Below are 22,500 nucleotides of genomic sequence, written 5' to 3'. Positions count from 1 at the left end.
ACACAGAAATTTCCAAGGCGGCCAAGGAGCCTCCCCGCATAGCAATCGGGGTGTGAGGTTACGGATGCAGCATTGATAGCAATCGAGGTGTGAGGCGAAGGATGCAGAAGTGAGAGCCGAGGGATGTAGCAGAGATAGCAATCGGGGTGTGTGATGCAGAAGAGATAGCAATCGAGGTGTGCGGTGGGAAGGGCCCAGCAGCCAGAATGCATGAAGCGACGGATGAAGCAGTGATGACAACCGGGCTGTGAGGAGAGGAGGGATGCAGCCAAGAAAGCAATCAGGGCTCGAGGCAAGGGATGCATCAAGGATAGCAATCATGTTGTGAGGCGAGATTCCAAAGGCTAAACGTGAGAGGCTGCAGGGTCGACTCAGAGAGGTCTATGCATGTGAGAGGCTGAAAGCAAGGTCGACTCGGAGCGGTCTATGCATCGGGCGCGCTTGGGGCGACTACCAGTGCCAACCCCTTATCCCGCGACGCGTCCGACAAAGAGAACGTTCCAAGGCGGCAGAGGAGGTTACCAGCCGAAGGATGCAGTAGCAATAACAGGTATAGTTCCGCGGCGGCCGAGAAGACTCACCGCATAGGAATCGGGATGCGAGGCGAGGGATGCGGCGGGAAGGCCCCGACGGCTAAACGGAAGAGGCTGCAGGGCCGCCTCGGAATGGTCCAAGCATCGGATGCGATTGGGACGACTACCAGTGCCAACCCCTTATCCCGCGATGCGTCCGATACACAGATAGTTCCAAGGCGGCCGAGGAGCCTCACCGCATATCAATCGGGGTGCGAGGCGAGGGATGGGGCGGGAAGGCCCCAACGGCTAGACGGAAGAGGCTTCAGGGCCACCTCGGAATGGTCCAAGCATCGGACGCGCTTGGGGCGACTGCCAGTGCCAACCCCTTATCCCGCGATGCGTCCGATACACAGATGGTTCCAAGGCGGCCGAGGAGCCTCACCGCATAGCAATCGGGGGTGCGAGGCGAGGGATGGGGCGGGAAGGCCCCAACGGCTAGACGGAAGAGGCTTCAGGGCCGCCTAGGAATGGTCCAAGCATCGGACACGCTTGGGGCGACTACCAGTGACAGCCCCCTATCCCGCGATGCGTCCGATACGAAGATGGTTCCAAGGCGGCCGAGGAGCCTCACCGCATAGCAATCGGGGTGCGAGGTGGGGGATGCGGCGAGATGGCCCCAACGGCTAGACGGAAGAGGCCACAGGGCCGCGTCGGAATAGTCCAAGCATCGGACGCGCTTGGGGCGACTACCAGTGACAACCCCTTATCCCGCGATGCGTCCGATACGAAGATAGTTCCAAGGCGGCCGAGGAGCCTCACCGCATAGCAATCGGGGTGCGAGGTGGGGGATGCGGCGAGATGGCCCCAACGGCTAGACGGAAGAGGCTGCAGGGCCGCCTCGGAATAGTCCAAGCATCGGACGCGCTTGGGGCCACTACCAGTGACAACCCCTTATCCCGCGATGCGTCCGATACGAAGATAGTTCCAAGGCGGCCGAAGAGCCTCACCGCATAGCAATCGGGGTGCGAGGTGGGGGATGCGGCGAGATGGCCCCAACGGCTAGACGGAAGAGGCCACAGGGCCGCCTCGGAATAGTCCAAGCATCGGACGCGCTTGGGGCGACTACCAGTGACAACCCCTTATCCCGCGATGCGTCCGATACGAAGATAGTTCCCAGGCGGCCGAGGAGCCTCACCGCATAGCAATCGGGGTGCGAGGCGAGGGATGCGGCGAGATGGCCCCAAAGGCTAGACGGAAGAGGCTGCAGGGCTGCCTCGGAATAGTCCAAGCATCGGACGCGCTTGGGGCGACTACCACTGCCAACCCCTTATCCCGCGATGCGTCCGATACACAGATAGTTCCGAGGCGGCCGAGGAGGTGGGGGATGCAGCGAGATGGCCCCAACGGCTAGACGGAAGAGGCTGCAGGGCCGCCTCGGAATAGTCCAAGCATCGGACGCGCTTGGGGCGACTACCAGTGACAACCCCTTATCCCGCGATGCGTCCGATACACAGATAGTTCCGAGGCGGCCAAGGAGCCTCACCGCATAGCAATCGTGGTGCGAGGTGGGGGATGCGGCGAGATGGCCCCAACGGCTAGACGGAAGAGGCTGCAGGGCCGCCTCGGAATGGTCCAAGCATCGGATGCGCTTGGGGCGACTACCACTGCCAACCCCTTATCCCGCGATGCGTCCGATACACAGATAGTTCCAAGGCGGCCGAGGAGCCTCACAGCATAGCAATCAGGGTGCGAGGCGAGGGATGCGGCGAGAAAGCACCAACGGCTAGAGGGAAGAGGCTTCAGGTCCGCCTCGGAATGGTCCAAGCATCGGACGCGCTTGGGGCGACTACCAGTGACAACCCCTTATCCCGCGACGCGTCCGATACACAGATAGTTCCAAGGCGGCCGAGGAGCCTCACCGCATAGCAATCGGGGTGCGAGGCGAGGGATGCGGCGAGAAGGACCCAACGGCTACACGGAAGAGGCTTCGGGGCCGCCTCGGAATGGTCCAAGCATCGGACGCGCTTGGGGCGACTACCAGTGACAACCCCTTATCCCACGACGCGTCCGATACACAGATAGTTCCAAGGCGGCCGAGGAGCCTCACCGCATAGCAATCGGGGTGCGAGGCGAGGGATGCGGCGAGAACGACCCAACGGCTACACGGAAGAGGCTTCGGGGCCGCCTCGGAATGGTCCAAGCATCGGACGCGCTTGGGGCGACTACCAGTGACAACCCCTTATCCCGCGACGCGTCCGATACACAGATAGTTCCAAGGCGGCCGAGGAGCCTCACCGCATAGCAATCGGGGTGCGAGGCGAGGGATGCGGCGAGAAGGACCCAACGGCTAGACGGAAGAGGCTTCGGGTCCGCCTCGGAATGGTCCAAGCATCGGACGCGCTTGGGGCGACTACCAGTGACAACCCCTTATCCCGCGACGCGTCCGATACACAGATAGTTCCAAGGCGGCCGAGGAGCCTCACCGCATAGCAATCAGGGTGCGAGGCGAGGGATGCGGCGAGAAGGACCCAACGGCTAGACGGAAGAGGCTTCGGGTCCGCCTCGGAATGGTCCAAGCATCGGACGCGCTTGGGGCGACTACCAGTGACAACCCCTTATCCCGCGACGCGTCCGATACACAGATAGTTCCAAGGCGGCCGAGGAGCCTCACCGCATAGCAATCGGGGTGCGAGGCGAGGGATGCGGCGAGAAGGACCCAACGGCTAGACGGAAGAGGCTTCGGGTCCGCCTCGGAATGGTCCAAGCATCGGACGCGCTTGGGGCGACTACCAGTGACAACCCCTTATCCCGCGACGCGTCCGATACACAGATAGTTCCGAGGCGGCCGAGGAGCCTCACCGCATAGCAATCGGGGTGCGAGGCGAAGGATGCGGCGAGAAGGACCCAACGGCTAGACGGAAGAGGCTTCGGGTCCGCCTCGGAATGGTCCAAGCATCGGACGCGCTTGGGGCGACTACCAGTGACAACCCCTTATCTCGCGACGCGTCCGATACACAGATAGTTCCAAGGCGGCCGAGGAGCCTCACCGCATAGCAATCGGGGTGCGAGGCGAGGGATGCGGCGAGAAGGACCCAACGGCTAGACGGAAGAGGCTTCAGGGCCGCCTCGGAATGGTCCAAGCATCGAACGCGCTTGGGGCGACTACCAGTGACAACCCCTTATCCCGCGACGCGTCCGATACACAGATAGTTCCGAGGCGGCCGAGGAGCCTCACCGCATAGCAATCGGGGTGCGAGGCGAGGGATGCGGCGAGAAGGACCCAACGGCTAGACGGAAGAGGCTTCAGGGCCGCCTCGGAATGGTCCAAGCATCGGACGCGCTTGGGGCGACTACCAGTGACAACCCCTTATCCCGCGACGCGTCCGATACACAGATAGTTCCGAGGCGGCCGAGGAGCCTCACCGCATAGCAATCGGGGTGCGAGGCGAGGGATGCGGCGAGAAGGACCCAACGGCTAGACGGAAGAGGCTTCAGGGCCGCCTCGGAATGGTCCAAGCATCGGACGCGCTTGGGGCGACTACCAATGACAACCCCTTATCCCGCGACGCGTCCGATACACAGATAGTTCCGAGGCGGCCGAGGAGCCTCACCGCATAGCAATCGGGGTGCGAGGCGAGGGATGCGGCGAGAAGGACCCAACGGCTAGACGGAAGAGGCTTCAGGGCCGCCTCGGAATGGTCCAAGCATCGGACGCGCTTGGGGCGACTACCAGTGACAACCCCTTATCCCGCGACGCGTCCGATACACAGATAGTTCCGAGGCGGCCGAGGAGCCTCACCGCATAGCAATCGGGGTGCGAGGCGAGGGATGCGGCGAGAAGGACCCAACGGCTAGACGGAAGAGGCTTCAGGGCCGCCTCGGAATGGTCCAAGCATCGGACGCGCTTGGGGCGACTACCGTTGCCAACCCCTTATCCCGCGATGCGTCTGATACACAGATAGTTCCGAGGCGGCCGAGGAGCCTCACCGCATAGCAATCGGGTTGCGAGGCAGATTATTGGGAAGGGAACCCCCTGGGATGCGGCTCAAGCAGTGCCCAAAGGGACTGGAATGCGGAATCACATCGAGAGACCCAAATGCTATACGAGGGCTCAAATCGAATTATCGATTTGGCCACGACATGGACGCATCGGAACGACTACCTTTGCCGAACCACTCGCAATTGCATCCATACCGAAACCAATAGACATTTCCGTTAGAGCCCTCGCATAGCATTCGGGAATCTCGCATGCCCCTCTAAATCGACCAATGCTGGCGCTCAATGAAAATCCGAGCGCTACCACCGTTCGAGCGCCAGCATTGGTCGAGTTAGAGGGGCACGGGGGAGAATGCTCCAGTCAACACCTCCCCTATATAAGTTATTTGTCCGATTCTCGCACAACCGTAGTCTGCCTCGTCGAATCAAACAACGGTCCCAGATTCCGACTTCCGTTCCGTAGAGACCCAAAAGCTAGATGGAGGCTCGCAAGAAAGAGAGTCGGCGCATAGCAATCGGGTTTCTCGAACGTTTAGGGACCGAGCTCACTTGCGGATAGGGCAAAATCCGCCAAGCAACCCAAAAGCTAGACGGGGGCTCGAATCGAATCGCCTAGGCGGCCACAACAACGACGTGTTGGATCGACTACCAGTGCCAAACCATTCAGCAAGACTAGTCTGTGTCGAGGCCGGATAGAGATTCTCAGAGAGCGCCCGCATAGCATTTAGGAGACCTGCCGCGTCCCTCACACTCGACAAATGGTGGTGCACGTTTATAAATCCGAGCGATCCCAACCCTTTCAAGCACCAACATCGGTCGAGATAGAGGGGCACGGAGGGGGCTGCGTGAGACAACACAGTCCCCTATATAAGTTATTTGTCCGATTCTCACACATCCGAAGAATGGTCATCAAATCGGACAACAGCCCAAACTTCCGACTTCCGTCCCAGAAAGCCCAAGAGCTATCTAAAACGTTCATGGCCGGAACTCGATCGCGGCTATACCAGTCCGCCAAGCAACCCAAAAGCTAGACTGGAGCTCTAGTCGAATCACCTCTGTGGCCATTGCAAGGACGTGTTGGAGCGACTACCATTGCCGAACCATTCCGCAGGTCGAGTCCATACCAAGGCCGCATAGAGATTCACGATGAGCTCCTGCATAGCAATCAGGAGACTTGCCGTGTCCATCACAATCGATAAATCCTGGTGCAAGATTTTTGCATCCGAGCGCTCCAACCAGTCGAGCACCAGCATCAATCGACATAAACGGGCACGGGGGGAGGATGCTCGAGAACACTACCTCCCCTATATAAGTTATTTGTCCGATTCTCAAGCAGCCGAAGTCTGGTCATCGAATCGGGTCAAAGACCACAACTTCCGACTTTACCCACAATGCAAGTCATCGAATCGAACATCGGCCCCCGAGTCGGACTCCATGCGTATGTCAGGTCATCGGACCCAAATTCCGCCTTCCTGCGCATGGCGGGCCATCAATATCAACTCGGTCATCGGACCCAAACTCCGCCTTTTTGCGTATGGCACGCCTTCAAATCGGTCATCGGACCCAAATTCCGCCTTCCTGTGCATGGCGGGCCATCAACATCAACTCGGTCATCGGACCCAAATTCCGCCTTTCTGCGCATGGCACGCCATCAACTCGGTCATCGGACCCAAATTCCGCCTTCCTGCGCATGGCAGGTCATCGGACACAAATTCAGACCTCGCCAATATGCCTACGTATCGAATCGGTCATCGGACCCAACTTCCGACTTCATCCATACTGTAGGGTCTTTGAGGTTGGCGCGGTGCGCTCAACCCAGGGAGTCGACCCATCGAAGCATACACCTCCCCTATATAAGCTATTTGTCCGATTCCCACACCTGTGTAGTTTGCACCTCTGACCAGGACATCGACCCCAACTTCCGAACTCGACTGCAACGACGGCACCAGCGCCTTGGTGCGCACCTTGCGACGCACAGTCCCAACATTCGCCTTCCTGCACATGGCAGGTCATCGGACCCAAATTCCGACCTCGCGAGTATGCCTACATATCGAATCGGTCATCGGACCCAACTTCCGACTTCATCCATACCGTAGGGTCTTTGAGGTTGGCGCGGTGCGCTCAACCCGGGGAGTCGACCCAACGAAGCATACACCTCCCCTATATAAGCTATTTGTCCGATTCCCACACCTGTGTAGTTTGCACCTCCGATCAAGACATCGACCCCAACTTCCGAACTCGCCTCCAACGACCGAACCAGCGCCTTGGTGCGCACCTTGCAACGCACAGTGCCAACATTCGCCTTCCTGCACGTGGCAGGTCATCGGACCCAAATTCCGACCTCGCGAGTATGCCTACATATCGAATCGGTCATCGGACCCAACTTCCGACTTCATCCATACCGTAGGGTCTTTGAGGTTGGCGCGGTGCGCTCAACCCGGGGAGTCGACCCAACGAAGCATACACCTCCCCTATATAAGCTATTTGTCCGATTCCCACACCTGTGTAGCTTGCACCTCCGATCAGGACATCGACCCCAACTTCCGAACTCGACTAAAAAGACCGCACCAGCGCCTTGGTGTGCACCTTGCAACGCACAGTGTCAACATTCGCCTTCCTGCACATGGCAGGTCATCGGACCCAAATTCCGACCTCATGAGCATACCTACTAATCGAATCGGTCATCGGACCCAACTTCCGACTTCATCCATACCGTAGGGTCTTTGAGGTTGGCGCGGTGCGCTCAACCTGGGGAGTCGACCCATCGAAGCATACACCTCCCCTATATAAGCTATTTGTCCGATTCCGACACCTGTGTAGTTTGCACCTCCGCTCAGGACATCGACCCCAACTTCCGAACTCGCCTGCAACGACCGAACCAGCGCCTTGGTGCGCACCAAAAGTGCGCACTTTTGGAGGGCACTTTTGTGCGCTCCAAAGGTGCGCACTTTTGGAGGGCACTTTTCTGCGCTCCAAAGGTGCGCACTTTTGGAGGGCACTTTTTGGAGGGCACTTTTCTGCGCTCCAAAGGTGCGCACTTTTGGAGGGCACTTTTTGGAGGGCACTTTTCTGCGCTCCAAAGGTGCGCACTTTTGGAGGGCACTTTTTGGAGGGCACTTTTCTGCGCTCCAAAGGTGCGCACTTTTGGAGGGCACTTTTTGGAGGGCACTTTTCTGCGCTCCAAAGGTGCGCACTTTTGGAGGGCACTTTTTGGAGGGCACTTTTCTGCGCTCCAAAGGTGCGCACTTTTGGAGGGCACTTTTTGGAGGGCACTTTTCTGCGCTCCAAAGGTGCGCACTTTTGGAGGGCACTTTTTGGAGGGCACTTTTCTGCGCTCCAAAGGTGCGCACTTTTGGAGGGCACTTTTTGGAGGGCACTTTTCTGCGCTCCAAAGGTGCGCACTTTTGGAGGGCACTTTTTGGAGGGCACTTTTCTGCGCTCCAAAGGTGCGCACTTTTGGAGGGCACTTTTTGGAGGGCACTTTTCTGCGCTCCAAAGGTGCGCACTTTTGGAGGGCACTTTTGTGCACTCCAAAGGTGCGCACTTTTGGAGGGCACTTTTCCTGTGCTCCAAAGGTGCACACCTAGGTGAGCACCTTCGACCACACCTTGTAGCACACCAAACTCTGACTTTCGACTTCATCCGCAATGCAGGGTCTTTGAGGTTGGCGCAATGCGCACAACCAGGGGAGTCGACCCATCAAACCCAACACCTCCCCTATATAAGCTATTTGTCTGATTCTCATACATGCGTAGCCTGCAGGAGCAATTAGGACATCGACCCCAACTTTCGGCTTCTAAACGAAAACAAGGTCTTTGAGGTTGGTGTAATGCGAACAACTAGGGGAGTCAACCCATCAAACCCAACACCTCCCCTATATAAGCTATTTGTCTGATTCTCATACATGTGTAGTCTACAGGAGCAATTAGGACATCGACCCCAACTTTTGACTTCTTAACGAAAACAAGGTCTTTGAGGTTGACGTAATGCGCACAACCAGGGGAGTCGACCCATCAAACCCAACACCTCCCCTATATAAGCTATTTGTCCGATTCTCATACATGTGTAGCCTGCAGGAGCCATTAGGACATTGACCCCAACTTTTGACTTCTTAACGAAAACAAGGTCTTTGAGGTTGGCGTAATGCGCACAACCAAGGGAGTTGACCCATCAAACCCAACACCTCCCCTATATAAGCTATTTGTCTGATTCTCATACATGTGTAGCCTGCAACAACGATTAGGACATCCACCCCAACTTCTGAATTCGTCTGCGTTGACCGCACCAAAGGTGCACGCCTTGGTGCTCACCAAAATCCGACTTCCGACTTCTTCTGCTATGCGGGGTCTTTGAGGTTGGCGCAGTGCGCACAACCAGGGGAGTCAACCCACCGAATGCAACACCTCCCCTATATAAGCTATTTGTCTGATTCTCATACATGCGTAGACTGCAGCAATGATTAGGACATCCACCCCAACTTTTGACTTCTTAAACAAGACAGGGTCTTTGAAGTTGGTGCAGTGCACACAACCAGGGGAGTCGACCCATCAAACGCAACACCTCCCCTATATAAAGCTATTTGTCCGATTCTCATACGTGTAGTCTGCAGCAGCGATTAGGACATCGACCCCAACTTCCGAATTCGTTTGCATTGACCGCACCAAAGGTGCACGCCTTGGTGTGCACCCTGGAGTGCACTTTGGTGCTCACCTCGGTGCACACTTTGGTGTGCACCTCGGTGTGCACCAAAGGTGCGCACCTTGGAGCGCACCAAAGGTGTACACTTTGGAGCGCACCACATAGGGTCTTTGAGAGGTTGGCGCAGTGCGCACACCAAGGTGGGTGTTGAGGTGCGTGCCGAGGTGGGTGGGTGCTAGGGTGCGCTCCATGGTGGGTGCCAGGGTGGGTGCGTGCTAGGGTGGATTCCAAAGAGGGTCATAGGGTGGGTGCCAAGGTGGGTTGGTGATATAGTGGGTTCAAAGGTGGGTACTAGGGTGGGTTCCAAGGTGGGTCACAAGTTGGGTGCCAGGATGCGTGGGTGTTAGGTTGGGTGCCAAGGTGGGCTCCTGCGTGGGTGGGTGCTAGGGTGGGTTTCAAGGTGGACGCGAGGGCGGGTGCCAAGGTGGGTAACAAGTTGGGTGTTAGGATGGGTGAGTGCTAGAGTGGGTGCCAAGGTGGGTGGGTGCTAAGGTGGATGCCAAGGTGGTTCACAGGGTGGGTGGGTTCTAGGGTGAGTTCCAAGGTGGGTCACAGGTTCAGTGCTAGGGTGGGTGTCAAGGCGGGTGTCGAGGTGCCTGGGTGCTAGGGTGTGGATGCCAATGTGGGTCATAGGGTGGGTACTAGGGTGGGCTGCAATGTGGGTGCCAAGGTGGGTAACATGCTCGGTGGGTTCTAAATTGGGTGCCAGGGTGGGTGTGCACCCACCTTGCCCGAGGTGGGTGCCAAGGTGCCAGTGTGGGTGGGTGCTAAGGTGGATGCCAAGGTGGGTGAGAAGGTGGGTGATAGGTTGAGTGGTAGGATGGGTGGGTGCCAAGATGGGTCACAGGGTGGGTGCAAGGGTGGGTAGGTGCTAGGGTTGGTGTCAGGGTGGGTGGGTGCTAGGTTGGGTTCCAAGGTGGGTGCGAGGGTGAGTGTCAAGGTGGGTCACAGGTTAGGTGCTAGGATGGGTGAGTGCTAGGGTGCAAAGGTGCCAGGGTGGGTGCTAGGATGGGTCGATGCTAGGGTGAGTGGCAAGGTGGGTCCACAAGTGTCAAGGTGGGTGCCGAGGTGGGTGCCAAGTCGGCGACTGCTATGGTGGATGCCAAGGTGGGTCACGGGGTGGGTGCCAAGTTGCTAGGTTGGGTTCCAAGGTGGGTGCCAACGTGGGTGCTAGGGTGCGTGGGTTAAAGGGTGTGTCACAACGTGGGTGCCAGGATGGGTGCGCACCCACACTGGCCAAGACGGGTGCGGGTGCAAGGTTGGGTTCCAAGCCCGGTCACAGGCTGGGTGCTAGGATGGGTGGGTGCCAAGGTGGGCACCAGGGTGGGTGCACCCACCCTGGCCAAGGTGGGTCACGGGGTGGGTCCTAGGGTGGGTAACGGGGTGGGTACTAAGGTGCGTGCCAAGGTGGGTCATAGGGTGGGTGCCAAGGTGGGCACCAGGGTGGGTGTGCACCAACCCTAGCCAGGGTAGGTCACGGGGTGGTTGTCGGGGTGGGCGTCAAGGAGCCAAGGTGGGTGGCAAGTAGCCAAGTTGCGTGCCAAGGTGGGTGTCGGGGTGGGTGCCAAGGATCCAAGGTGGGTGCCAAGGAACCAAGGTGGGTGTCTGGGTGGGTGCCGAGGTGGGAGCCAGGGTGGGTCCCAAGGTGAGTGCAAAGGTGGGTGCCAGGGTCAAGGTGAGTGCCAATGTGGGTTCCAAGGTGCCAGGGTCAGGGTGAGTGCCAATGTGGGTTCAAAGGTGCTAAGTTGGGTGCGAGGTTGGGTGCGAGGGTGGGTGGGTGCCAAGGTGTGCTAGGTGGAAGCCCGGGTGGGTCGGCATCCCATGGGTGTCGAGTTGGGTGCCTGATGGGTGCTTCTTGTCAAGTTTTAGTCGTCGGGACTCATTTCGAGCCTTAGAGGTCGTTTCTTGTCCGGTTGCCCTGTCTTCGACCTGGGAACCCAATTTTGGTCCTCGGGTCCCATTTTTTTTTGTCTCGCATCCCACTTTTGGCCTGTGGCCTTTTCGGGGTCGATTCTCGTTTTGGGCATCAGAGCATGTTTCTTCTCCTAAAACCCAATATTTGTTTATTAAGTCTCGGAACACATTTTTGTTCTCGTGGACCCATCATGGGTCTTGGAACGCATTTGTGGTCCTTGGGTCCCATTTTGCATCCCGAAACTTGTGTTTTGGTGCTTGATCCCTATTTTGGGTGCCCACCTTGCACCAAGTGCGCACCCGGGGCAAACCGAGCGCCTTGGTGCACCGGGGCAAGATCGAGCGTGCACCCGAGGCGCCCCGAACATGCACCAAGGTGCACTCGGCCCACATGTGAGCGCAGGTCGTTGCGCCCGAGGTGGTGTGTGGGCACCGCGTTGCAGACGGGACACTGCACGCACACGACGCCCCCTCCAGGTGCACGCACGTAGGCCGGGCCGGGTGCACACCCGACGCCCTAGCAAGGTGCGCGCACCCGGGCAGGGCTCACACTTGGCGAACGGGGCGCACTTCGCGAGGGAGGGTGTGCACCTCGACGGGGGTGGGTGGCCGGGGTGGATTCGCACGTGGGTCGCGGTTTGCTAAGTACACACTGCGACAAGCTCATAACGGGTGCGATCATACCAGCGTTAGTGCACCGGATCCCATCAGAACTCCGCAGTTAAGCGCGCTTGGGCCGGAGTAGTACTAGGATGGGTGACCTCCCGGGAAGTCCCGGTGTTGCACCCTTTTTTAGTTTTTCGCCGGGCGTCGCAATGCTATTTGAATAAACCTTTTGCCCGTTTGCGTTCTCGTCGGGGCCGGGCCGGGCCGGGGTGCGCTGCCCGCACTACCGCGCGCGCGGGGGCGACACCGAGCGCGCACCCGAGGCGCCCCGAGCACACAGGCCACGGTGCAACCCGGGCGTTGTGCGCGCACCCCGGTGCGCCCGAGGTGCTGCGCGCGCACCCAGGTGAAATCGGTGTGCACCTCGGCCAGTGCGCGCTCGGTCGAGTCGCGCACGTTGGCCAAGGTGCACGGTGATGTTTCTTACTCTAAGGTTCCGCACCAGACGCCCGGGACAGGTGAGCGAAGCTGGGCGGGGCCGGGTGCGCGGCCGGGGCAGGTGCACGCAGCTGGAGAGAGCTTTGGAGCACACTTCGGAGCGCACCAATGATGCGCTCCATTCAAAAGTTTCCTGAAAAGGCAAAAAAAGTTGAGATTATAGAATTTCCCACTTGAGAGATTGTAAAAAAAAAAAATTTAAAATGAAGGAAACGCGGGTGCCAAGGTGTGCGCAGCCCAGCCAAGGTGTGCGCACCAAGGCGCCCACCCTGGCGAAGGTGCACGCAAGGTGCGCACCCGAGGCAAACCGGACAATTAACCCAACTTTCGACTTCGCGCGCACCTTGGAGCGCACTTCGGAGCGCTCCTTGGTGCGCACCAATCTTGGGCACCTCGGAGTGCACCATGGCGCCCACCAAGGTGCGCACCCGGGGCAAACCGAGCTCCGACTTCGTGCGCACCTTGGAGCGCACGAAAGGTGCGCACCATGGCGCCCACCAAGGTGCGCAGCCCAGCCAAGGCGTGCGCATCAAGGTGCGCACCCTGGCGAAGGTGCGCACCCGGGGCAAACCGAGCTCCGACTTCGTGCGCACCTTGGAGCGCACAAAAGGTGCGCAACCCAGCCAAGGTGTGCGCACCCCGGTCAAACCGAGCTCCGAATCGTGCGCACCAGAGGTGCACGCCATCGTGCGCACCTTGGAGCACACTTCGGAGCCCTCCTTGGTGCGCGCCGATGTTGCGCACCTCGGAGCGCACCCGGGGAAAACAATGCAATTAACCCGACTTTCGACTTCGTGGGCACCTCGGAGCGCTCTCGGGTTCGCACCTCGGAGCACACCGAGGTGCGCACCTTTGATGCGCTGCCTTCACCAATTTCCAGAAAAGGCAAGAAAACATTGAGAAGGTGTGCGCACCGAGGTGCCCACCCTGGCGAAGGTGCACGCGAGGTGCGCACCCGGGGCAAACCGGGCTCCGACTTCGTGCACGCCGCACCTTGGAGCACACTTCGGAGCGCTCCTTGGTGCGCACCAGGGCGCGCAACCCAGCCGAGGTGCCCACCCCGGCGAAGGTGCACGCGAGGTGCGCACCCGGGGCAAACCGGGCTCCGACTTCGTGCACGCCATGGTGCCCACCGCGGCGAAGGTGCACGCGAGGTGCGCACCCGGGGCAAACCGGGCTCCGACTTCGTGCACGCCGCACCTTGGAGCACACTTCGGAGCGCTCCTTGGTGCGCACCATGGTGCCCACCAGGGCGCGCAACCCCGCCGAAGGTGCACGCGAGGTGCGCACCCGGGGCAAACCGGGCTCCGACTTCGTGCACGCCGCACCTTGGAGCACACTTCGGAGCGCTCCTTGGTGCGCACCATGGTGCCCACCAGGGCGCGCAACCCCGCCGAAGGTGCACGCGAGGTGCGCACCCGGGGCAAACCGGGCTCCGACTTCGTGCACGCCATGGTGCGCACCGCGGCGAAGGTGCGCACCCGGGGCAAACCGGGCTCCGACTTCGTGCACGCCGCACCTTGGAGCACACTTCGGAGCGCTCCTTGGTGCGCACCAGGGCGCGCAACCCAGCCGAGGTGCCCACCCCGGCGAAGGTGCACGCGAGGTGCGTACCCGGGGCAAACCGGGCTCCGACTTCGTGCACGCCGCACCTTGGAGCACACTTCGGAGCGCTCCTTGGTGCGCACCATGGTGCCCACCAGGCCGCGCAACCCAGCCAAGGTGTGCGCACCAAGGTGCACGCGAGGTGCGCACCCGGGGCAAACCGGGGTCCGACTTCGTGCACGCCGCACCTTGGAGCACACATCGGGGCGCTCCCGGGTTCGCACCGGCGTTGCGCACCGTGGTGGGCACCTCGGAGCACACCAAGGTGGGCAGCGAGGTGCGCACCTTTGATGCGATGCCTTCACTAATTTCCATAAAAGGCAAAAAAAAAACGAGATTTTAAAATTTCCGTTTTGAAAGATAGTGAGAAAAAGGGAATGCTGGTGCCATCTTGAGCCCGCCCTGGTGCGCAGCCCAGCCAAGGTGTGCGCACCAAGGTGCCCACCCTGGCGAAGGTGCGCGCCCGGGCAATTAACCCAACTTCCAACTTCGCGCGCGCCAGGGTGGGAGCGCACCCAACAACCGGGCCTGGGAAGAGCCAATGCGAGAAACCCCACCAAACGCTCTGACAAAAAAAGAGGGGGCGCTCCAGTAACCCCGCTTCGGAGCGCACCCTGGGCAAACCCAGCCAAGGTGCCCACCCCGGCCAAGGTGCAGGCGAGGTGCGCACCCGGGGCAAACCGGGCTCCGACAACGTGCACGCCGCACCTTGGAGCACACTTCGTAGCGCTCCCGGGTGCGCACCTCAGAGCACACCAAGGTGGGCAGCGAGGTGCGCACCTTTGATGCGCTGCCTTCACTAATTTCCAGAAAAGGCAAAAAAAAAAGGAGATTTTAAAATTTCCGTTTTGAAAGATAGTGAAAAAAACGGAACGCGCGTGCCATCTTGAGCCCGCCCTGGTGCGCAGCCCAGGTAAGGTGCCCACCCTGGCAAAGGTGCGCACCCGGGCAATTAACCCTACTTCCGACTTCGTGCGCGCCAGGGTGGCAACCGGGCCTCGGAAGAGCCAATGCGAGAAACCCCACCAAACGCTCCGACAAAAAAAGAGGCGGCGCTCCAATAACCCCGCTTCGGAGCGCAGCCGGGGCAAACCCAGCCAAGGTGCCCACCCCGACGAAGGTGCACGCGAGGTGCGCACCCGGGGCAAACCGGGCTCCGACAACGTGCACGCAGCACCTTGGAGCACACTTCGAAGCACTCCCGGGTGCCCACCGGCGTTGCGCACCGTGGTGGGCAGCGAGGTGCGCACCTTTGATGCGCTGCCTTCACTAATTTCCAGAAAAAGGCAAAAAAAAATGAGATTTTAAAATTTCCGTTTTGAAAGATAGTGAAAAAAAAGGAACGCGGGTGCCATCTTGAGCCCGCCCTGGTGCGCAGCCCAGGCAAGGCATGCGCACCAAGGTGCCCACCCGAGGTGCACACCCGGGGCAAACCGGGCTCCGACTTCGTGCAGGCCGCACCTTGGAGCACACTTCGGAGCGCTCCTTGGTGCGCACCATGGTGCCCACCAGGGCGCGCAACCCAGCCAAGGTCTGCACACCAAGGTGCCCACCCCGGCGAAGGTGCACGCGAGGTGCGCACCCGGGGCAAACCGGGCTCCGACTTCGTGCACGCCATGGTGCCCACCGCGGCGAAGGTGCACGCGAGGTGCGCACCCGGGGCAAACCGGGCTCCGACTTCGTGCACGCCGCACCTTGGAGCACACTTCGGAGCGCTCCTTGGTGCGCACCATGGTGCCCACCAGGGCGCGCAACCCAGCCAAGGTGTGCGCACCAAGGTGCACGCGAGGTGCGCACCCGGGGCAAACCGGGGTCCGACTTCGTGCACGCCGCACCTTGGAGCACACATCGGAGCGCTCCCAGGTTCGCACCAGCGTTGCGCACCTTTGATGCGCTGCCTTCACTAATTTCCAGAAAAGGCAAAAAAAAACGATATTTTAAAATTTCCGTTCTGAAAGATAGTGAAAAAAACGGAACGCGGGTGCCATCTTGAGCCCTTCCTGGTGCGCAGCCCAGGCAAGTTGTGCGCACCAAGGTGCCCACCCTGGCGGAGGTGCGCGCCCGGGGCAAACCGGGCTCCGACTTCGTGCACTGCATGGTGCCCACCAAGGCGCGCAACCCAGCCAAGGTGCCCACCGCAGCGAAGGTGCACGCGAGGTGCACACCCGGGGCAAACCGGGCTCCGACTTCGTGCACGCCGCACCTTGGAGCACACTTCAGAGCGCTCCTTGGTGCGCACCAGGGCGCGCAACCCAGCCGAGGTGCCCACCCCGGCGAAGGTGCACGCGAGGTGCGCACCCGGGGCAAACCGGGCTCCGACTTCGTGCACGCCATGGTGCCCACCGCGGCGAAGGTGCGCACCCGGGGCAAACCGGGCTCCGACTTCGTGCACGCCGCACCTTGGAGCACACTTCGGAGCGCTCCTTGGTGCGCACCATGGTGCCCACCAGGCCGCGCAACCCAGCCAAGGTGTGCGCACCAAGGTGCACGCGAGGTGCGCACCCGGGGCAAACCGGGGTCCGACTTCGTGCACGCCGCACCTTGGAGCACACATCGGGGCGCTCCCGGGTTCGCACCGGCGTTGCGCACCGTGGTGGGCACCTCGGAGCACACCAAGGTGGGCAGCGAGGTGCGCACCTTTGATGCGATGCCTTCACTAATTTCCATAAAAGGCAAAAAAAAAACGAGATTTTAAAATTTCCGTTTTGAAAGATAGTGAGAAAAAGGGAATGCTGGTGCCATCTTGAGCCCGCCCTGGTGCGCAGCCCAGCCAAGGTTTGCGCACCAAGGTGCCCACCCTGGCGAAGGTGCGCGCCCGGGCAATTAACCCAACTTCCAACTTCGCGCGCGCCAGGGTGGGAGCGCACCCAACAACCGGGCCTGGGAAGAGCCAATGCGAGAAACCCCACCAAACTCTCTGACAAAAAAAGAGGGGGCGCTCCAGTAACCCCGCTTCGGAGCGCACCCTGGGCAAACCCAGCCAAGGTGCCCACCCCGGCCAAGGTGCAGGCGAGGTGCGCACCCGGGGCAAACCGGGCTCCGACAACGTGCACGCCGCACCTTGGAGCACACTTCGTAGCGCTCCCGGGTGCGCACCTCAGAGCACACCAAGGTGGGCAGCGAGGTGCGCACCTTTGATGCGCTGCCTTCACTAATTTCCAGAAAAGGCAAAAAAAAAAGGAGATTTTAAAATTTCCGTTTTGAAAGATAGTGAAAAAAACGGAACGCGCGTGCCATCTTGAGCCCGCCCTGGTGCGCAGCCCAGGTAAGGTGCCACCCTGGCAAAGGTGCGCACCCGGGCAATTAACCCTACTTCCGACTTCGTGCGCGCCAGGGTGGCAACCGGGCCTCGGAAGAGCCAATGCGAGAAACCCCACCAAACGCTCCGACAAAAAAAGAGGCGGCGCTCCAATAACCCCGCTTCGGAGCGCAGCCGGGGCAAACCAAGCCAAGGTGCCCACCCCGACGAAGGTGCACGCGAGGTGCGCACCCGGGGCAAACCGGGCTCCGACAACGTGCACGCAACACCTTGGAGCACACTTCGAAGCACTCCCGGGTGCCCACCGGCGTTGCGCACCGTGGTGGGCAGCGAGGTGCGCACCTTTGATGCGCTGCCTTCACTAATTTCCAGAAAAAGGCAAAAAAAAATGAGATTTTAAAATTTCCGTTTTGAAAGATAGTGAAAAAAAAGGAACGCGGGTGCCATCTTGAGCCCGCCCTGGTGCGCAGCCCAGGCAAGGCATGCGCACCAAGGTGCCCACCCGAGGTGCACACCCGGGGCAAACCGGGCTCCGACTTCGTGCAGGCCGCACCTTGGAGCACACTTCGGAGCGCTCCTTGGTGCGCACCATGGTGCCCACCAGGGCGCACCCGGGGCAAACCGGGCTCCGACTTTGTGCACGCCGCACCTTGGAGCACACATCGGAGCGCTCCCAGGTTCGCACCAGCGTTGCGCACCTTTGATGCGCTGCCTTCACTAATTTCCAGAAAAGGCAAAAAAAAACGATATTTTAAAATTTCCGTTCTGAAAGATAGTGAAAAAAACGGAACGCGGGTGCCATCTTGAGCCCTTCCTGGTGCGCAGCCCAGGCAAGTTGTGCGCACCAAGGTGCCCACCCTGGCGGAGGTGCGCGCCCGGGGCAAACCGGGCTCCGACTTCGTGCACTGCATGGTGCCCACCAAGGCGCGCAACCCAGCCAAGGTGCCCACCGCAGCGAAGGTGCACGCGAGGTGCGCACCCGAGGTGCACACCCGGGGCAAACCGGGCTCCGACTTCGTGCACGCCGCACCTTGGAGCACACTTCAGAGCGCTCCTTGGTACGCACCAGGGCGCGCAACCCAGCCAAGGTGCTCACCCCGGCGAAGGTGCACGCGAGGTGCGCACCCGGGGCAAACCGGGCTCGGACTTCGTGCACGCCGCACCTTGGAGCACACATCGGAGCGCTCCCGGGTTCGCACCAGCATTGCGCACCTTTGATGCGCTGCCTTCACTAATTTCCAGAAAAGGCAAAAAAAAGAAAAAAATGAGATTTTAAAATTTCCGTTTTGAAAGATAGTGAAAAAAACGGAACGCGGGTGCCATCTTGAGCCCGCCCTGGTGTGCAGCCCAGGCAAGTTGTGCGCACCAAGGCACCCACCCTGGCCAAGGTGGGTCACGGGGTGGGTCCTAGGGTGGGTAACGGGGTGGGTACTAAGGTGCGTGCCAAGGTGGGTCATAGGGTGGGTGCCAAGGTGGGCACCAGGGTGGGTGTGCACCAACCCTAGCCAGGGTAGGTCACGGGGTGGTTGTCGGGGTGGGCGTCAAGGAGCCAAGATGGGTGGCAAGTAGCCAAGTTGCGTGCCAAGGTGGGTGTCGGGGTGGGTGCCAAGGATCCAAGGTGGGTGCCAAGGAACCAAGGTGGGTGTCTGGGTGGGTGCCGAGGTGGGAGCCAGGGTGGGTCCCAAGGTGAGTGCAAAGGTGGGTGCCAGGGTCAAGGTGAGTGCCAATGTGGGTTCCAAGGTGCCAGGGTCAGGGTGAGTGCCAATGTGGGTTCAAAGGTGCTAAGTTGGGTGCGAGGTTGGGTGCGAGGGTGGGTGGGTGCCAAGGTGTGCTAGGTGGAAGCCCGGGTGGGTCGGCATCCCATGGGTGTCGAGTTGGGTGCCTGATGGGTGCTTCTTGTCAAGTTTTAGTCGTCGGGACTCATTTCGAGCCTTAGAGGTCGTTTCTTGTCCGGTTGCCCTGTCTTCGACCTGGGAACCCAATTTTGGTCCTCGGGTCCCATTTTTTTTTGTCTCGCATCCCACTTTTGGCCTGTGGCCTTTTCGGGGTCGATTCTCGTTTTGGGCATCAGAGCATGTTTCTTCTCCTAAAACCCAATATTTGTTTATTAAGTCTCGGAACACATTTTTGTTCTCGTGGACCCATCATGGGTCTTGGAACGCATTTGTGGTCCTTGGGTCCCATTTTGCATCCCGAAACTTGTGTTTTGGTGCTTGATCCCTATTTTGGGTGCCCACCTTGCACCAAGTGCGCACCCGGGGCAAACCGAGCGCCTTGGTGCACCGGGGCAAGATCGAGCGTGCACCCGAGGCGCCCCGAACATGCACCAAGGTGCACTCGGCCCACATGTGAGCGCAGGTCGTTGCGCCCGAGGTGGTGTGTGGGCACCGCGTTGCAGACGGGACACTGCACGCACACGACGCCCCCTCCAGGTGCACGCACGTAGGCCGGGCCGGGTGCACACCCGACGCCCTAGCAAGGTGCGCGCACCCGGGCAGGGCTCACACTTGGCGAACGGGGCGCACTTCGCGAGGGAGGGTGTGCACCTCGACGGGGGTGGGTGGCCGGGGTGGATTCGCACGTGGGTCGCGGTTTGCTAAGTACACACTGCGACAAGCTCATAACGGGTGCGATCATACCAGCGTTAGTGCACCGGATCCCATCAGAACTCCGCAGTTAAGCGCGCTTGGGCCGGAGTAGTACTAGGATGGGTGACCTCCCGGGAAGTCCCGGTGTTGCACCCTTTTTTAGTTTTTCGCCGGGCGTCGCAATGCTATTTGAATAAACCTTTTGCCCGTTTGCGTTCTCGTCGGGGCCGGGCCGGGCCGGGGTGCGCTGCCCGCACTACCGCGCGCGCGGGGGCGACACCGAGCGCGCACCCGAGGCGCCCCGAGCACACAGGCCACGGTGCAACCCGGGCGTTGTGCGCGCACCCCGGTGCGCCCGAGGTGCTGCGCGCGCACCCAGGTGAAATCGGTGTGCACCTCGGCCAGTGCGCGCTCGGTCGAGTCGCGCACGTTGGCCAAGGTGCACGGTGATGTTTCTTACTCTAAGGTTCCGCACCAGACGCCCGGGACAGGTGAGCGAAGCTGGGCGGGGCCGGGTGCGCGGCCGGGGCAGGTGCACGCAGCTGGAGAGAGCTTTGGAGCACACTTCGGAGCGCACCAATGATGCGCTCCATTCAAAAGTTTCCTGAAAAGGCAAAAAAAGTTGAGATTATAGAATTTCCCACTTGAGAGATTGTAAAAAAAAAAAATTTAAAATGAAGGAAACGCGGGTGCCAAGGTGTGCGCAGCCCAGCCAAGGTGTGCGCACCAAGGCGCCCACCCTGGCGAAGGTGCACGCAAGGTGCGCACCCGAGGCAAACCGGACAATTAACCCAACTTTCGACTTCGCGCGCACCTTGGAGCGCACTTCGGAGCGCTCCTTGGTGCGCACCAATCTTGGGCACCTCGGAGTGCACCATGGCGCCCACCAAGGTGCGCACCCGGGGCAAACCGAGCTCCGACTTCGTGCGCACCTTGGAGCGCACGAAAGGTGCGCACCATGGCGCCCACCAAGGTGCGCAGCCCAGCCAAGGCGTGCGCATCAAGGTGCGCACCCTGGCGAAGGTGCGCACCCGGGGCAAACCGAGCTCCGACTTCGTGCGCACCTTGGAGCGCACAAAAGGTGCGCAACCCAGCCAAGGTGTGCGCACCCCGGTCAAACCGAGCTCCGAATCGTGCGCACCAGAGGTGCACGCCATCGTGCGCACCTTGGAGCACACTTCGGAGCCCTCCTTGGTGCGCGCCGATGTTGCGCACCTCGGAGCGCACCCGGGGAAAACAATGCAATTAACCCGACTTTCGACTTCGTGGGCACCTCGGAGCGCTCTCGGGTTCGCACCTCGGAGCACACCGAGGTGCCCACCCTGGCGAAGGTGCACGCGAGGTGCGCACCCGGGGCAAACCGGGCTCCGACTTCGTGCACGCCGCACCTTGGAGCACACTTCGGAGCGCTCCTTGGTGCGCACCAGGGCGCGCAACCCAGCCGAGGTGCCCACCCCGGCGAAGGTGCACGCGAGGTGCGCACCCGGGGCAAACCGGGCTCCGACTTCGTGCACGCCATGGTGCCCACCGCGGCGAAGGTGCACGCGAGGTGCGCACCCGGGGCAAACCGGGCTCCGACTTCGTGCACGCCGCACCTTGGAGCACACTTCGGAGCGCTCCTTGGTGCGCACCATGGTGCCCACCAGGGCGCGCAACCCCGCCGAAGGTGCACGCGAGGTGCGCACCCGGGGCAAACCGGGCTCCGACTTCGTGCACGCCGCACCTTGGAGCACACTTCGGAGCGCTCCTTGGTGCGCACCATGGTGCCCACCAGGGCGCGCAACCCCGCCGAAGGTGCACGCGAGGTGCGCACCCGGGGCAAACCGGGCTCCGACTTCGTGCACGCCATGGTGCGCACCGCGGCGAAGGTGCGCACCCGGGGCAAACCGGGCTCCGACTTCGTGCACGCCGCACCTTGGAGCACACTTCGGAGCGCTCCTTGGTGCGCACCAGGGCGCGCAACCCAGCCGAGGTGCCCACCCCGGCGAAGGTGCACGCGAGGTGCGTACCCGGGGCAAACCGGGCTCCGACTTCGTGCACGCCGCACCTTGGAGCACACTTCGGAGCGCTCCTTGGTGCGCACCATGGTGCCCACCAGGCCGCGCAACCCAGCCAAGGTGTGCGCACCAAGGTGCACGCGAGGTGCGCACCCGGGGCAAACCGGGGTCCGACTTCGTGCACGCCGCACCTTGGAGCACACATCGGGGCGCTCCCGGGTTCGCACCGGCGTTGCGCACCGTGGTGGGCACCTCGGAGCACACCAAGGTGGGCAGCGAGGTGCGCACCTTTGATGCGATGCCTTCACTAATTTCCATAAAAGGCAAAAAAAAAACGAGATTTTAAAATTTCCGTTTTGAAAGATAGTGAGAAAAAGGGAATGCTGGTGCCATCTTGAGCCCGCCCTGGTGCGCAGCCCAGCCAAGGTGTGCGCACCAAGGTGCCCACCCTGGCGAAGGTGCGCGCCCGGGCAATTAACCCAACTTCCAACTTCGCGCGCGCCAGGGTGGGAGCGCACCCAACAACCGGGCCTGGGAAGAGCCAATGCGAGAAACCCCACCAAACGCTCTGACAAAAAAAGAGGGGGCGCTCCAGTAACCCCGCTTCGGAGCGCACCCTGGGCAAACCCAGCCAAGGTGCCCACCCCGGCCAAGGTGCAGGCGAGGTGCGCACCCGGGGCAAACCGGGCTCCGACAACGTGCACGCCGCACCTTGGAGCACACTTCGTAGCGCTCCCGGGTGCGCACCTCAGAGCACACCAAGGTGGGCAGCGAGGTGCGCACCTTTGATGCGCTGCCTTCACTAATTTCCAGAAAAGGCAAAA

The 22,500-nt window shown here is 60.8% G+C and overlaps 2 non-coding genes across 2 annotated transcripts; both read left to right on the top strand.

Annotated features, from left to right (window-relative positions):
- Positions 1–11,793: 11,793 nt before the first annotated feature.
- LOC131862764 (5S ribosomal RNA) lies at positions 11,794–11,912 on the top strand. Its single transcript, XR_009361701.1, has one exon. It is a non-coding gene; the product is annotated as a 5S ribosomal RNA (ribosomal RNA).
- A 7,804-nt stretch (positions 11,913–19,716) lies between these two features.
- Positions 19,717–19,835, top strand: LOC131862700 (5S ribosomal RNA). The gene has a single exon (XR_009361638.1). It is a non-coding gene; the product is annotated as a 5S ribosomal RNA (ribosomal RNA).
- Positions 19,836–22,500: the final 2,665 nt, after the last annotated feature.

This window comes from Cryptomeria japonica, unplaced genomic scaffold (assembly GCF_030272615.1).
Source record: "Cryptomeria japonica unplaced genomic scaffold, Sugi_1.0 HiC_scaffold_51, whole genome shotgun sequence".
In the NCBI taxonomy this organism is placed as follows: Eukaryota; Viridiplantae; Streptophyta; class Pinopsida; order Cupressales; family Cupressaceae; genus Cryptomeria; species Cryptomeria japonica.
The sequence above is the reverse complement of the archived record's forward strand: the minus strand, read 5'-3'. Positions and strand labels throughout refer to the sequence as shown.